This window comes from Cydia pomonella, chromosome 23, assembly GCF_033807575.1.
Source record: "Cydia pomonella isolate Wapato2018A chromosome 23, ilCydPomo1, whole genome shotgun sequence".
In the NCBI taxonomy this organism is placed as follows: Eukaryota; Metazoa; Arthropoda; class Insecta; order Lepidoptera; family Tortricidae; genus Cydia; species Cydia pomonella.
The window spans coordinates 8,637,331-8,651,089 of NC_084725.1; the positions used below are offsets into that span (position 1 = coordinate 8,637,331).

The 13,759-nt window shown below is 34.4% G+C and overlaps 1 protein-coding gene across 2 annotated transcripts in view; it reads left to right on the forward strand.

Annotated features, from left to right (window-relative positions):
- Window positions 1-13,759, forward strand: part of LOC133530501 (zinc finger protein GLI4) — a 137,203-nt gene that overhangs the window by 33,080 nt on the left and 90,364 nt on the right. For both annotated transcript variants that reach the window (XM_061868421.1, XM_061868420.1), the window contains one exon: window positions 9,261-9,302. The gene's annotated coding sequence lies outside the window, so the exon portion shown is untranslated. The remainder of the gene's footprint in view (window positions 1-9,260; window positions 9,303-13,759) is intronic.

Below are 13,759 nucleotides of genomic sequence, written 5' to 3' on the forward strand. Positions count from 1 at the left end.
TTATCGCAGAATTAATAAATGACGTGTCCACTTTGGAATTTATTTACAATCATTCAAGTCAATACTAAATTATCGCGTACATTAGTATAGAAATTTATATCAAGACATCAGAGTTCAACGACTCGATCCTTAACGGGCGTCGGTTATTAAGAAATAGTTTACACCAAAGTGCTACGTCACGTTATATTTGTTAACAAACTGAAGGGTTTCACTCTAATGACGGCATGAGTTTCGTTTCCTTTATTGAATAGTAATTAATTAATATTTTCGAAGCTTCTACGTTCTCCCAGATGCCCCCGGTTCTTGAGTTTTAACGAGCATCGGAGAAATTCGAGATTTAATTTGAAAAACAAAAGCAGACGGACCACGCCGGGGCCGAAACGGGTCCTAACGAAGTTGGCCGATTTGGTCGTTTTTCTCGAGGCAAGACAGCATGTCGGCGCACGAGTGTTCCTCGAGGCGATTCGGGCATTTTTTTCTCCCGGCTTGTTCTTGCGCGTAATGGCTTCATCTCGGAAAGCTTACAGCAAAAACGGCCCACACTTCGGACGAACCTTACGTGTTTTTAGCCCCGGAATAATAATGCTCAATCGAAATTTTTACAGTAATCGCTCCTGAGTTATTACGCAATTATGTGCTCAGTTTGAGCATTTTTGGCCGGCGTTTCCTCGCAATTTTGCGGTTCGAGATGATTCCGTGATCGTAATTTGACTTACAACAAATTCCGGTGGCTTGGCTAAGTTTTACATGATGATTGGTGAGCTGACGTGTCTACCTGGGAGACGTCAGGGAAGCTGATCGGGGTTTTATATCGACATTTTTCTCGGCACTAGCGGCCCGGTTAATCTTTTCGGGGGTCTTCAATCAAACCTTATATAATGACAGCACTGTCTCGTAAATTCGTTGAACAATTTTCTCGGTACGTCTCATTTTGGTGCCGGTCAGGTTCTTTTATTTTGCACCTTATAATTACGCTCAGGCGAGTTCCTTATGAACCTTATAATTTATTTGTAAAAGGCTAAACAAACACTTAATTCGTACAGTTTAAGTTTTTATACTTCTTATTTTTCCGCTGACATAAAGGTAAAAATATCCAAACAAAAGCGTATCATAAACAGAAACTTCTTCATATCCAAATGAACCATAAGTAATTATACTTATGTTTTTTATTATTATTGTGAACTTGGAGAGAAGTTGAATCCCTGCTTATTGCTGTTTATATCTTAACATTTTTAAAAGACATGCGGGTTAGCTCCAGCCATAAAGAAGGCATAAAAAGATCCACTATCATTCCAAAAAACATGTAAAAGTTAAATTAAACGCAACAATGTATTAACGCGATGCGACTTGTGTTTCTATTCAACCTTTGAAAGGGTGCAATAAATGTAGTGAGCACACGTCTTCCAATTGAATAGTACACTACTTAATAAATGCCGTTCGCACACGATCGCTACGTGTGGTCACCACAACTCCTTTAAACATGCGAATTTGAACTTTAAAACAATAATCCAGCGCTCGATTTACAACGGACTGGAATATCTCCTATCTTCAATGGTGTCCAATGGATATGCGACTTAACGGTGAAGAGTTAAAGTCGGGTTTTGATCGGTAGATGATAATGATAGTGTTGTGGCATGTGCAACGCAAATGCGTCGATTTATCGATAACGCGTGACTTTGTTCGCGTCTCTATTTGATCGAACGCTGTTGGTTTTTCTGAAGTGCTTGATGCATTTTGCTATTTGTTGTATCGTAATTGTGTTATGTTTTTGCTGATGCGGTGGCTTTTATTCTACAAATATTTTATTATGTAAGTATTCAGTTGTGTAAGTTTTTGTAAAATAGATTCAAATAATCATATCTGCCCATTCTGTCTTACACAATATTTTTAAAAGTCGACATATACAAATGGTACTTCTGAATTTTCTTAGCTCACTAAAGTTAAGCTGGCTATCGTAAATATGCATGAGCATGAAAATATGTCCATCATCAAGTTCCCAAAATTACTTATAAACTCCAAAACGAAGTTCATTCACACCTTAAGCTACTTGTAAAGAGTGTAAAGACATACCTTCTTGACACTAATTGACTGTAGTCCAGTCAAAACATCCTTAATCGCTTATTAATCGCGGGGAGCGCGAACACTTTTAAAAAGTAATTTCGTCTCGTAACCCTTTTAGGGAATCGGGTGTGATGAAAAATGTAGGTAGATTATATAATAAAAGTGATGTAGATATGTATGCAAATTATTAAATGTAATTAGGGAAATCTACGCTGAAAGTGACTGCTATTAATTTATAATATAATATGTAGAAAAATTAGTTTACATATTAAAGGAAATAAATAATTATTCAACTGTAAGTGTAATAAGATTGTAGTATATATCGAAAAAATGCAGTAGGAACGTATTTTTAGCGCTAAAAGAACAAAACGATAATCGATGAGCATTTTTCACTCGCAATCGATTCGATTCTTTATTCGATGCTCAGCGTCACGTGTGGTCGCGATGCGATCTTAAGATCGCACTCATCTTATACCAACTTAAGTGCCGTATAATCACTAAGCACTTACGCCCTTTTAAAAAATATAACCGATATGCCAATATGCCATTACAGTAATACCAAGTTATTTTGATTACGAATTAAGCAATAATCTGCCTTTTTTCAATGTAATAAGAGCTTTGCGATAAGTGCTGTATTTGTTGGCGGTGCACAGCGTACGATACGACAATTTATACGTTAATTTCTTATTTACACTAACAGGAACTGTTTCTTGGAATCGGAGGAATACTAAGTTTTTCCATTCTATATTTTTTGCGAAATAAACTAAACTACGAGTATTTGCCAATAGCAAATTATTAACCTTCAATATGATGTACTGTACTTTTTTAATTAGTGCCATGTACATTCGTTACATTACCTACTGTCGGTCAATTTATTGTAATTTATTTATTATAAAAACAGGATTGTCTTTTGTGAAAAATCACAAATATAAACAAATTTCTAATTTTAAAGTGTGTAAAAAATAAAGCAAACATAACTTAAAGCCGTCCGAGCCGGCTTTAGACCTTCTCTCCTACAACTTACTGTTTGACGAGCTAAACCTTTTCGCCTTTTAACCTTAACGCCAAGAACACCAAAAGTCGTCGTTACTTGTCGTGCCCACAGCGCCAAGGACAACTAAAGCTGTTATGGCGGACGCTGTCAAAGTAACCTTCACACTTTCAAGTAAGGTTTACATTAGCTCACTTGCGCCCGGGTTATTGGCGTTTGAGTGATGTTTGTCTTTATGACATAAAGCGTTCGAAAGGTTGCTACCGAACGAAATGAATTTAAAATTCACTGTCATTTACTTCTAGATTGTATTGTAAGCAATTAGAAAATACATTTTATACCTACCAAAAAAAAACCGGCCAAGTGCGAGTCGGACTCGCACAGGAAGGGTACCATTATCTATAAAAACGGCAAAAAAATATGTTTGTTGTATGGGAGCCCCCCTTAAATATTAATTATATTCTGTTTTTAGTATTTGTTGTTATAGTGGCAACAGAAATACATCATCTGTGAAAATTTAAACTGTCTAGCTATCACGGTTCATGAGATACAGCCTGATGACAGACGGACGGACGGACGGACGGACGGACGGACAGCGGAGTCTCAGTAATAGGGTCCCGTTTGACCCTTTGGGTACGGAACCCCAAAAAAGAAACATGTAAAACAACAGTTTACACCAAAAGTGATCACAAACTTATTACACTCATTAATAACCCAACGAGTCGATTTTGCCAAGAGGAGCGAGGATAGCCCGCCAAGATCTATAGCTGTAGGCATTGTATAGTATAGTTCCTTAGATCTTAATCGGCATACCTTATGGTCGAAGAAACGTACGAGCAATATGTCTTGCGATGGAGCTGCGAAATATGTAAGTACTTTTAACTTTATCTGTCTGCCGGCAAGAAAGGCAGTTAAGGTACTTGTTCTTGTCACTAGCAAAAGTATTCGTGTTTCCAAATTAACTTCAAAACTCAAAAATTCATTCTGCGAGGCCTCACGGGCTCTTTTACAAGTCAATACACAACATTTACAGTAACATCAATAGTGACTAGTGACATGTAAAATACATAGAAACATTTATAAATAAATACAACAGCCAATACCTGGGTAAACATTACATTATAATAATCTTAAAATAAATAATTGCCACAGTATAACAGAAATGTAGTCGCTATAGTTAACAATAGATTAAATTTGGGTAAATGTCCCCGATGTCAGAGTACGGATACCTACTAATAAGATTTAGAGGTGTAAAATATCTATAAGAGTCAAAATGAAATTTATTTATTTACAGTACATATGGTGCTACTTTATAGCACTAGTGCGAAGATTAGCATATTACGTTACTGGGTCGAATATTTAAAGGGCCATATGTACTGTAAAACGTTGTACGATACATGTGCGAATAGGCAATTCGCAACTCGTGTCGATTTAAAACACTCCCTTCGGTCATGTTTTAATTTATCGCCACTCGTTTCGAATTTCCTATTTTTCGCACTTGTATCGTAATGTACTATTACACTTTATTGCACAAAAGAAAAACTTATCGTACAAAAGGCGCACTTAATGCCAATACTGATACGTTGTGCGAGGAAGCCGTCAGCTCTTTGGTCATCCGTTCGTTACGTCAACCAGACGCTTCGCGATATCTGCAAAAAACTTGTCCGCGCTGGGAATGGGGTCCCATGTACCTAGATTTTCAAAGCAAAAAAAAATATATAAAAACATACCAAAACAAAACATATATTTTTTCTGAGAATGTAAAAGGGTCACAATGGTACACGAATGAGTGGTGCGCCAGATTGATTAGTAAAAGAAGTTACTAAAGATTGCTTATATTTAAATCTAAGTATTTTTCAAATAAACGACGTATGCTGTCCGGCTAAAAACTGAGAGTAATTTTCTAAAAGATGTTCTACAAAAACGAATACGTGTAGCAATCTATTTCTGAATTACAGCTTGATTAAATTTTTACAAAGTTACCTTTTCACTCCATATATTAGCAACACTAGTGAATAGCAAGTATATTTGCTAGTATCACGTTTCGCCATTGATAAAATTAACTTTGCACATTAAATATTCATTGGCGCTGTCAAACTGATGTCAAAAATGGCCCGGGAAAGTGATGGCTTAGTTGAATGGGCTAATCAGTATGTTATTGGCATGATAATGTGCTGATCAAGCAGTTTCGGGTTAATGATCTATGTTTGAAGCAGTTTTATTGTATTTTAGGCAAACATAATTTTTATGTGAATAATATATGTCAAAAATATAATATACTATTTGACATTTGCTTTTTTTATTAAGAAGACTATTGAAGCTTCATTTTAGTTTACGATTTTTCTGTTTGAATCACTGTTTTTGCTATGACATATTTCATTTTGCTATTGAAATACCTTTTAACGTTTGAAATTTATATTTTCCTAGCTAGATTTTTTTTAATTCAGCACATATAAGTGTTGGTAATTTTAAAAAATTTCATTGTTCAGTGCATCGTTACCTAAGTTATATTCTAATTTTGATGTTATGAAATTGATGAGTTTTGTCATAATTTGTGCGAATGTTACAAATTATCACAAAACAGATAAAATCAATTATGTATTTTTAAGTACACCCAAAATTAATGAAAAACATTTACATGCTATAGAAATCTCAATAGAGTGTGACCCATTTTCATTGCACATTTACAGGGATCAACTGGGACCCTTTTCTCCGTTCTCTTCGTTCTTTCCTGTTACCCAAGTCACATAAAGCATAGTTGGCACCCAGTTAATAGTCTCACCGAAAGATATATAGCTTGCGTCGCAGACTACACAGACACCGCATTATGAAGCGTTTACAGAGAACACGAGGTTGCCGCACATTGGTGCTTTTTATTTGTCAAATGCTACGACTAGGGCAGCACAACTGACTTGTAGTCTGTACCATCACTAAACCCTATAAAACAAAATCCCCCGCCGCGTCTGTCTGTCTCTATGTTCGCGATATACTCAAAAACTACTGAACGGATTTTCATGCGGTTTTCACTGAGATTCTTTTTAAATCAATTGAAATTGCTTTAACGTTTAATGCTTTAAACAGTTCCATATGAGCCTCTCGGATAAAACAGTACATTTTACTGTTCCGAAAGGACAGTAAAATTTACTGTTTTGATTAGCTAAAATGTGTGACCGTTTTGTGGAACTCGCGCGAAGCCAGGACGGGTCTCTAGTATAAGCCCAAATACATCCCTAATTTTTGTAAATATATTTAAATTACATGGCCACTTCTCGTAATTGTAGACGCAACTGACATATAAGCGGTCACGCTCCCATATCAAATTCGTACGGGATTGCTTATGGGTGATCTCGGTTTTCTAAGGTAGAATGTTGTTTTTGAAATGCTTCGATTCAAGCATCACAACTTAGTTGTAATCTACACCATTTCATGAACGATAACAACATTCAACCCAGGTAGACCCCCGATTCATATATTTTTTTGTATTGTTTTTTCACACGAGTGTTTGTGGTAATTGTGGGCGCAACTGACATACACGACACGACACTGTCGCTTTCCCATTCTGGAGCGCTTGGAGAAATAGCTTTGCGATCCTAACGAAATAACGGTACTCTCCCATGAAGTTTCTTTTCGGGAGAAAACGGTTTCCACTAACTAAATCTTAACAAATCACATTGATTTTGATGTCGCTCGCTTCAGTATAATATTTAGGTTTATTGGTTAAAAAAAATTGTTTTGAAATTTAAAAAATAAGAAAAACTTATAAACTAACTTTTTTGCTGTGTCAATAACGTACTAAAAAACCATAGAGAATGGAAAATATTTAGAAGTGGAAAAGCATTTTCTCTTTTCGTATGGACGAGTGTTAGCCTACTAGCTATATTTTCCTCTAGTGTGGTCACCTTGTCTTACGTGTTGTCTGGTTGAGGTGATCTGTGGCCTGCGCAGACGCATGATATAGAGCCCGGAACGAACGATTAAAGCGGTTATTATTGATTATTAATTGATCTAACTACAATTCTTCGATTAATTCATTTTTTCATTACGCCATAGTTCAATGATCTTGTGGTGTATTTTTTTACCAGTGCTTTGGTAGCATTGGTAGTGTTTTTGAGTCGTTTTCGGTAAATATAATTTAGAGCCTAGAAACAAAAGTGCCCTCTCTTGATTCCTAAATAACATTTGCGAATTACTTAGTGAAGTTAGTAAAACATATTAGTGTTTTAATATATTGTATTTAAAATATGATAAAATGTCTTCAATGTGGAAATGATAAATGATAATATAACAAAGAAGAATCTATATATGTACCTAAAAGTGTATTTATTTAATCATAATTGCATATTACAAATGGCAGAATTAAAGACAAAAGGCATTTCTTACCAATCAATTCAAAGATTGAGTTCATGAAATTGGAGTAAAATAATATATGCACATCAATCATGATTATTAACAAAATTTGACTTGCGTACCTTCTCTTTCAGGTAAAAAGTTTTTCCCCAAAACCTGCCCCGTATGTATACAAATACATGGCCACACCTCACAATAAATAATCCACGTTTATTAAAACAACATTTCATTGTCATCAGCTGAAATCTCATAAGGAAACAACTTCATCGGCGAGGGCACGGGGGCAAGCCGGGCAAGGCGGGACCCGGGGTAATTAAGGTGCGGTGATAAATAACGACTGTCCGCGTTTTTACCGCTCGTGTCATTATCTCGACCGACTCTATCAGCCGTCACTCGATTACGGGGACATCGAAGAGTGGATAAAACCACCCGCCAGCTGGAGTTTTGGCTTTAATTAGGTAGCCACTTTTTACAATTTAGGCTATGACTTTTAGTTGTTTTGTAAATATGTACATTACATAAGGTTTCTCAATATCCTTTTTAGTTAAATATTCAGTTTCAAATGGGACGATATTTCCAGCAATTATTATGTGAGACCGTTATGCTCATTTACTATTATATAATTTATACCTATACGTACAGAAAAAAAAGGGATTGCAACTTGCAACATTCATAAAACTGAAATGCAGAATGCGTTTAAAACATTTAGCCTGTTTTAACATGCTGCCTATATTAATACAGATTTTATATAATTATGAACAGAAACGCTTTAAAAACTATAACAACAACGTAAAATGAACGAACAAACGTAAAATCGCATAGTTTTTCCGACCATCTATTTATTCTACTGTACCTGTAATTATATCTTGCTTTGCTCGTATTAACAGCTCTATAAAGATCCCATCGTCTCGTGACAGCGTAGCGCATGTATAATCGAAAGGGCCGTTGATGAGCGCGGGAGAGCTTTTTTGTGCGTGTGCGCACGGCCTTATGATAAAAATATGTCGCCGTATCGCCGCGCTGATGGGGATTAAGGCGGTTATCACACTGGATGCGATTCGCATGAGAGGGATGACACTATAATACTCACATAGCGTTGTCTCGCTCTAACATCGGAGCGACATGCAAATCGCGTCCATTGTGATAACTGCCTGAGTGTATTTAAATAGATTGCTTACAGCTTTTCTTGTTGCGAACTAACTACTGACCAATAGTTCTATTGATTAAGATTGTTATATCTTCTTAATAGATCAAATGGTCGAAATTATGTTATTAGTCGCTTTTACTCTCTAATTGCAACGTGTTTGTTTCAGTTTCTATGGTGATTGGTCTTTAACTGAGCATTTTAACACTTCAGTGCCCAGCACCCTAATTCCAATACAAAATGACTAGGTATTTTAAATGAACACACCTAGCGGGTTCTTGGCAGTGAATATGTTAAATTAAAATACATACTTGTTATCTGAGCTTCGCTTCTTATTGGTCAACTTTATTGAAAAGAAATAAAAATACATTTTTTTATTTATAAAAAGTTTTTAATTTGTATTTAATGTATTTCTATTAGAATTATATTTTAATTTAAAATAACCATAATAAAATTCCCTCATAATTATTACATGAAAAGTAATTACATCGTACAAGTATGTCCATAAAACTATAATCAATATAATTGCAGAAATTACAGAGATAGAAATAAAAAAGCTGGCCATATAAGTTCAACATCTTTAATTATCTAAGACAGTTAATTTATAAAAGTATTCAAAAACGGATTAAAAATCGATATCGATAATCAAGTTTTTTGTCGATATTTATTTTAACACTGGTGACAAATTAAACATATTAATGGAATTTTTCTTTGCAGGTAATGATGGAGATGGAATGAATCGAGCTGTGACATTAAACTGTAAGTCTTTTTTACGTTAACGCAAAATAAATTTAACTTGAATTGCATTTTAATTCATGAGTTCACATTTACATCTTTATTACGCACTTGTGAAGTACTTTTTTCTTGATTTCGTTGCTGGTCTGAGTGCATATGGGAAGACAGCAATCCTGTATGCATTTACGGCACTATTTTGTGTATATACTTCTACAAATTTATGATAGGTACATTGTATAATATCTAGGTATTGCACAGCCAAAAAAAACTGACATTTTGTCTTGATAATTATTAAAAAAATATAAACAGCTAGGTACTCTCTTTGGTCCATAACTAGTGGTGTTGACTTCTTTTTAGGGTTCCGTAGCCAAATGGCAAAAAACGGAACCCTTATAGATTCGTCATGTCCGTCTGTCTGTCCGATTCTGTCACAGCCACTTTTTTCCGAAACTATAAAAGCTATACTGTTCAAACTTGGTAAGTAGATGTATTCTATGAACCGCATTATGATGTTCACACAAAAATAGAAAAAAAAACAATAAATTTTGGGGGTTCCCCATACTTAGAACTGAAACTCAAAAAATCTTTTTTCATCAAACTCATACGTGTGGGGTATCTATGGATAGGTCTTTAAAAATGATATTGAGGTTTCTAATATCATTTTTTTCTAAACTGAAAAGTTTGCGCGAGAGACACTTCCAAAGTGGTAAAAAGTGTGTCCCCCCCCCCGTAACTTCTAAAATAACAGAATGAAAAATCTAAAAAAAATATATGATATACATTGCCATGCAAACTTCCACCGAAAATTGGTTCGAACGAGATCTAGTAAGTAGTTTTTTTTAATACGTCATAAAAATTTAAAAAAAAAATTTTTTTCATCAAACCCATACGTGTGGGGTATCTATGGATAGCTCTTCAAAAATGATATTTAGGTTTCTAATATCATTTTTTTCTAAACTGAATAGTTTGCGCGAGAGACACTTCCAAAGTGAAAAAATGTGTGTCCCCCCCCCTGTAACTTCTAAAATAACAGAATGAAAAATCTAAAAAAAATATATGATATACATTGCCATGCAAACTTTCACCGAAAATTGGTTCGAACGAGATCTAGTAAGTAGTTTTTTTTTAATACGGCATAAAAATTAAAAAAAAAAAAATTTTTCATCAAACCCATACGTGTGGGGTATCTATGGATAGGTCTTCAAAAATGATATTTAGGTTTCTAATATAATTTTTTTCTAAACTGAATAGTTTGCGCGAGAGACACTTCCAAAGTGAAAAAATGTGTGTCCCCCCCCCCCCTGTAACTTCTAAAATAACAGAATGAAAAATCTAAAAAAAATATATGATATACATTACCATGCAAACTTCCACCGAAAATTGGTTTGAACGAGATCTAGTGAATAGTTTTTTTTTAATACGTCAATAAATTAAAAAAAAATTTTTTTCATCAAACCCATACGTGTGGGGTATCTATGGATAGGTCTTCAAAAATGATATTTAGGTTCCTAACATCATTTTTTTCTAAACTGAATAGTTTGCGCGAGAGACAGTTCCAAAGTGGTAAAATGTGTGTCCAAAGTGGTAAAATGTTGAACAAGATCTAGCAAGTAGATTTTTTTTTAATACGTCTTAAATGGTACGGAACCCTTCATGCGCGAGTCCGACTCGCACTTGGCCGCTTTTAAGAAAGTACTACCATAAGTACTTTTAAATAACGCCAACCAAAGGTAGGTAAAATTGATATTGACAGTAACTGCCCCAAAGAAATAAAACTAACTAATACTATTGCGTACTAAAAAAGTTATATTACAAAAGTAAGTACAGTCAAAGAATTTAATTAGGACCCATTTCGTACCTTGTCACAGTGACAATAGTATGAGGTTTTTTATGTATAACACTACCATTATTCAAGTAGCTATGTATTTAAATATGTAGTTTGCTTAACATTATATGTATCGTTATACATAATTTAAGCTGTACCTAAATAACATTGAATATCAATTTATCACACAGACGCTATAAAGTGCCAAAGTGACTGCACTTAAATCATGCCAATATCAACTTTATATCAATTACATAAGATCTATAACGAAAGTTGTATTAAAGTGGTCACCGGTAATGACGACCTGCGCGTGCGACGCACACTTTAATGAGGAGGTAATTGGGACAGAGCAATTTTCTATTAAACAATTAGCTTGACACGTTACGCCTTTGTCTTAAACTTAGATCTTGTAACATTTAATTTTATTTCAAACGAAGTAGTTCTCATGGCATGTATACTGGGTTAGTTGTCGGTATAGCGTTCTAGTGTAAACAAGACCTTATATTAGGTACTTGATGATGCAAAAAATGCTACGTGTTACTAAGTTGTTGGTACACTAATGCGTAGTATGGTTATTAAATAGAAAATATGTGATCGTTTTTGCGAAATGTATACATTGTAGATTAAGCTCTAAAAAATGAAGTAGACAAGAGAATATGTATCAGTATCAATAAATCATCGTTCGTCGTTAAAAAACAACATTTCAAACGTGTCACATACGTTTCAAAACTCAATATTTCTGCCAAGTCTCGCTTTCAGAAATACGACTTATAAATACCTTTCTCTTAATAACAAGTTACAAAATGTTTCATTATTAAACACACGTTTTATTGCGTTTTGTGTACGCTTAAAGTAAACAAAGTAAGGCGTGTTTTCAGCATTTTCTGACTGTAGTGCAAATGGCGTAAGTGACTGGTATTTAATAGGAGTTGCCCTTTTATGTTACCATGGCAGTTGCAGTATTATTAGTTACTTTGTGTGAACCCTTTGGTTCTCGTAAGTCACGCTTTTGCTGTTTTACGCCGTTGTTTACTGAATTGCTATTTTGTTATAAACTGACCTAAATATGGGAAAGCTTTTTAAGTTACCTTAAGGGTCCGTGATTGTGTTGATATTATGTACCTGCAGGTATTCGATTTCCTTCCCATTTAACCGATCGCATACTTTTTTAATGCTTTAGAATTTAAATAGCTTAAATGTATCTCAGAAATAAAGATTAAAAACGTCTTATTAAATATTATCATAATATATACATTATGATAATGATAAGATTGCACTAAATTTATACTAATACCTGACTAAAAATCGATATATGACCTACTGATAAGTCCAAAAATGCCTATTTGTTTTGTTAATTATATTAAAGAATAAGCAAAGCCTCATTTAAAACTTAGTTGTTCTTTCCTGTATGCACATAATATCTACTTAGTATTTAAATAGAAACATAATTTTATTTTTGGCCACAGCGGCTGCAGGTGTTCATCTTGCCCAGGTTTTCCTCTTACCCCACCTCACCTTCCGTAGTTAAAGCCCGTGGGTGTGTATACGGATATTAAAACCAAATAAAAACAATAACGATATTATCAAAGCATTAACATGTTATTAAGTGGTCACATCGATCATTCTTGTCGGCGGCTGTCAGAATGTTTGTTCGTCTTATCCAGAACAAAGTTTGCTTTAACTGTGTACTTATTCACAAACGAACCTAAAAATAAGTATTTTTTTTTATATAAACTTTATTGCACAATTTAGACGATTAGATAAGTAAGACGATTTTTCGCAGTTTTCTTTCATTAGAAAAAAGGTACTTAAACAATCTTGACATGACTTTTTTTTAAACGCTTTTTAAAAATCATTAACTATTACTTTTAAAAGAAAAAAGCAAATGATCGTATATGATTTATAATTGTCATATATTTGTCGTGACTTATTTTTCAAAAGTGTTTTTTAATAAAAAGATACGTCAAAACCTTCCTTCCTTTTAATGCTAAAAAAACCGTATTTGTTGTTAAAATTTCGACTGTCTAATTATCACGGTTCATCAGATACAGCCTGGTGACAGACGAACAGACGGACGGACAGCGGAGTTATCGTAATAGGGCCCCGTTTTACTCTTTGGGAACGGAACCCTAAAAATGAACTATACCAGTCAACCATATAAAGTTGCTAAATTTAGCATATAAGTTGCAAACTGCAGATTTAAAGATCAAGTTATACTAGGTTTAAGCCCAGAGTTAAGGCAAAATGTTTTGTGAAGCATTTGAATGTTCGAAAGCTATTGTATGGTTGAATATATTATAATTTACACCTTATTCCATTGAAATAAAGTGAAAATTTGTTAGACACTGACTGAATGAAGATTGCAGTATCAATCAACTTTACACTTCAATAACAAATACACGTATTGCTTTGCAAATAATAACAATAAACAATGCGCGAAACCGCGAAACTATATGACGGATCTTACTTTACGTTTGAAATGGTTTGATAACGGGTCTTCGGGTAAAACGTAAAATGTTGAGCATAGGTACAATAAGCGTCAATAGTAACGTATGAAACGCGTTCTCCAAAATAAATTCTTCAAATCTGGACTTTCTATAGCCCATTCTACTCAGAATCGTTAGAAATCTCCATCCTACCGTAATGTCCGTTCGAT